This window comes from Citrus clementina, unplaced genomic scaffold (assembly GCF_000493195.1).
Source record: "Citrus clementina cultivar Clemenules unplaced genomic scaffold, Citrus_clementina_v1.0 scaffold_5, whole genome shotgun sequence".
Lineage (NCBI taxonomy): Eukaryota > Viridiplantae > Streptophyta > Magnoliopsida > Sapindales > Rutaceae > Citrus > Citrus x clementina.
Window position 1 is genome coordinate 7,059,195 of NW_006262201.1, and position 4,817 is coordinate 7,064,011.

The following is a 4,817-nucleotide window of genomic DNA, read 5'->3' on the forward strand; positions in this document are numbered from 1 at the left end:
TATATAAAATAATTTAATATATTAATACATGATGTAGATTTTATAATTGTAAAATTTACATAACCAAAGATGTATTTAATTTTTTATAATAAATTATTTTATATATTAAAAATATTCTAATATTGTTAGTCTATTAGAAAAATTGAACTATTTAAATTATATTTGTATTTATTAAACAATTTTAAAGTCAAATTTTTTAACTACTATTTATAAAGGGTATTATAATTAAAATGGAGTATTCGTGTCCCTTATTGAAAACTTAGGATTTACATAAATATTTCTCCAAATTTTCAGGTGTAGGTATCATTTTTTCTGAAAATTATGACTTGCATTATCGCACTGTTTGTTTGGGATCTGGATCCTCTCTTAGGCATTTCTTCTTCTTATCCTCCTAAACTTTCAAAAATCCATTGAGATGTGTCATTAATGAAATTATACGACTAAAATTTTGCTTTAATTAATGATACATGTCTGTTGAGTTTGGATGTCTATTTAGGTAAAAATTAATTGAGATAAAATCTTAGCCATTTAATTTTATTAATGACAATATTTGTTAAAAAAGTCAAACTTTGTGGGCACCAAATTTGTTACCCACCAAAGTTGAACACAATTTGTCAATTTGGCAAATTCAAGCCAAATTGAAACTTGCGGTAGGTGAGCAATGCTCCCTATAAATAGAAGGGCGATTCTTCATTTGTTTTGCATCCCAGATTGTGAGAATAGACAGCAATTGCAAGTGAATCAATTTGAGAAATTTAAGAGTGCTTCTACTACTTAAGTGTTCTTGTGAGGATTCATTTAGGCGTATTGGGGTTTTGGATATTGAGAGTTTTTTCCACTTTTGTAAATTCCTATTTATTAGTAAAATTATCTTCTAGTCATTTTCTGTGGGCGTAGATGTTACGTCGGACCACATAAATTATTTTGTCTTATTTTTTCGGCATTTTGTTATCACCACATTAATATTTCTCCAAAAGTCACAATTGCCAAAATATTGATAATTGCTCAACCCACACTTTCACAAAAAATGGTATCAGAGCTAATAGTTTGTACTTGGGAGTATCATGAGCCAACATTGTAATTGAGTGGATAAATGCATGTTTAGGGAAGTTTTGTCAACAAGACGATAAAAGTCTAAGGAGTATGGATTTTAGGTGGGACTGTTATGATCACTCCATTCTCCTGGGAACTTTCATGGTGCATTATCCATACAAATGAAGATATAGACATTGTTCGTCTTAAGTAATTAAAAAAGGATGGCTGAGGTGCCGTCGTCATCTTCATCGACAATGACTATTGTGATGAATGCAAAATTTGAATAGGAGAAATTTGACGGTACCAATAATTTTACTATGTGCCAATGTGAGGTGTTGGATGTCTTATGTCAGCAAGAGTTTGACCTCGCCCTTGAAGAAAAGCCTAACAAAATGGATGACAATGAGTGGATATAGATCAATAGACAGGCATGTAGTACTATTCGCCTATGTCTGGCTAAAGATTAGAAATACTCTATCATGAGAGAAACATCAGCAAAGAAATTATGGAAGACACTGAAAAAAGAGTACATGGAGTAAAGCCTTGAAAATAGGCTTTGTATGAAGAAAAAACTCTATCGATTCATGTATACATCTGGCATGTCTATGAATGGCCATGTAAATTCATTTAACAAGATATTTGCTAATTTTGGTTGTAAAATTTGAAGATGAAGATAAGGCTTTATTGCTATTAAATTCCTTTCTTGATGAATATGACTATCTTAACACCACTTTGCTTCATAGAAGGACAGTGTCACACTCGATAATAAGAAAATAAATATCACTGGCATTACTGTTCTATTGTCGATGGCAAAAAATTTAACAAATGATGGCAAATCCTTAATCATCAGACTCAAAATTTCGCGATTTACATAATGGTATTGAATCCAATGGCAAAAAATAAATGATGGCAGTGAAAATACCACCCAAAAGGATAAAGGAAACTTTATAACTATAAAATAAAGTTGATGTACGGTATGAGAAATATAACTCAAAAGATATATATATATATACACATATAAAGATATTAAAGGAATCGATTATTTTATTAAAGTAATAAATAAATTAAAAGATAAAAAAAATAAACACTAAGATTATTGTGTAGTATATTGAATTCTGTTTTAAAATCTTTCAATTTTTTCTTACTTTATAAAAAAAATAATTCCATATCATAAAATTACTAAAAATATATTGCTCCGTTATTTTATACATTTGCTTCTTATGATTTTTGGGCCTTCGCAATTCAAATCACACCCTTTATTTAGAACAACTTCTTAAGGTGATTATTATGTACATGTGTCTTTTTTGTTTTGTTTTTTTTTAAATTCAAATATCACATCCTAGAATATCAGATTTCATATGTGGACAATATAAATTCAATATTGAACCAAAAAGAGTTGGCTTTTCATACCAGGTTTTGACTAACCCTCAATATGTTGAGAGTTTAATTAACCACTACCCTTTCAGTAAAACACATCACAAAATTCACCTCCCAATTATATTTTAGAAATGAATAATGAGATTGAATGGCAAGTGATTTATTAATACGAGAATAATTGCAATAAGGAATTGAAACAAAGCAAAGGTGTGTATTATTTATTTTTAATCATCAGAGATAAAGCTACTTGAAATTAAGGAATGTAACAAAAGATACACGTATGCAATCACCTGAAGGGTGCATTTGGGAGCTTGTAGTACATTGTAGTAAAATACTATTTTTATGCTAACTTATTTCTGGCTGTAATTTCTAGTTGGATATTGCACTGCATTAACAAGGTGGCTAATACAATAAAAGGTGTTTAAAAAATCACTGTACATATCTTAAATATAATCATTAAACTTTTATTAGTTAATAAATGATAACAATTTTAAATTAATTAAATATTAATTTATATTTATGTTTCAAAAAAAAGTTCACTAAAATAATAATATAAGATAATAATAAACAAAAATATTCGATAAATAAATGATAATACATATTTTACATAATTTGTTTTATTTTTTACTTTAAATACATAAAAGTATTTTAATTTTATTTAATCTTTTATTATTTACTAAAAATACTGAAATTTAAAAAGTTAAATTAGACAATTATATTTGAAATTAATAAATAAAAATGAATTTAAATATTATATTTTTATAATATAATATTAAATTAACACTAATATATAGAAATAAATTATATTATAATATAATATTATTAATAATATAACATAATATTGTTATATTATTTAATAATAACATATTATTAAATCATTCTTATATTTATAAAAATTAATATATAAAATTAATTATTTAATACTTAATTTCAAAAATTAATAATAAAACCCTAAAATATTAGTAAATCTTAAATTATATTAAATCAATTTTAACATTAATATAAAAAAATTTAATAACATCCATATTAGACCAAACATAGCATTACATTACAACTCAATAGAATGCACCCTAATACAATAAGAGTAATGATACAGCTACAAACTCTTGTACAAACTTATTTTGTACAAACTGACGTGGTATTAATTCATTGGTTGAATGAAAATATAAAATAATAAAAACAAATCATGTGGGCCAAGTGATATTTAATTCAACCAATCTTATCATGCCACGTTAGTTTGTACAAAATAAGTTTGTACAAGAGTTTGTGGCTATATCATTACTCATACAATAAAGCATGATGTAATACAACTAATATAATATAACATAATAAAACGTACTCTAACGCAATACACCATAATGTAAAACAAGTAATACAATATAACGTGATAGAGTGTGCCAAATACACACTAAAGTTATTTTAGGGTAATTTTTAGGGACCTCCCCTGAGGTTTAGTGTATTAACAGTCGGATGGAAAGTATTCATGTAATTACAGGGACCTCCCCTGACGTTAATACAAAAATACGTATAACGATATTATGAAGGGTAAATACGTAAAAATAAAAGTGAGAACGTGTTTAACACGTTCTCAAAGAATCCCAATACAAATTTTAAAATAAATTACAAAACAAACCCCAAGCCGCATCTCATTATCCGAATCTAAAAAATTCACGGCTCTCTCTCCGTTGCAGTAACCAAAATCAACTGTTGTTGCTGCCGCCTCTTGGCTCTGTCTCGGCCGGTAGTGGTACTACTACTTCGTCTCTGCTCTGGTTCCGCCATGGTAGATCGACTGCAGTTGCTGCGTCTCTGTTGAGAAGGGCTTGGCGACCAGAGGCGGCGAGTGAATCGCCGAGTGGAGTGAAGACTAGGAGAAAGAAGACAAGGAGTAAGCCGAAGACTATGGCGGAGATGATGTCTAGAAGTTTCCATTGTTGAGCTTTGCGTTTTGATATGGGTAAATTCAGGTGACCCATGCTGCAGGTGAAGGATCCAATTAACTTAAATACTTAATTGCATTTTCGATAAACTACTCAAGCATCAAAGCCCAAAGGAGCCGGTTTATTGGTTTTGAGGAGATGATGATGAATTGATGATGGGACTTGGGTAGTGGAAATCTGGAATTGATTTGAGTGAGTATTGAGTGGATGAGTTCGGTGGAGTAAAGGCAAGCACGGTAACTAGTAAGAAGATAAACGGCAAGGGCATTTTTGAAATTTCAACGGTCAACTGACGGTTCACTTAACGGAATACTAACTACTAACGTCAGGGGAGGTCCCTGTAATTACATGAATACTTTCTATCTAACTGTCAATACACTAAACTTCAGGGGAGGTCCCTGAAAAATACCCAGTTATTTTACGAGTAGTACTGGTAACTGTCCTAGAGGCAAATTCTGACATATC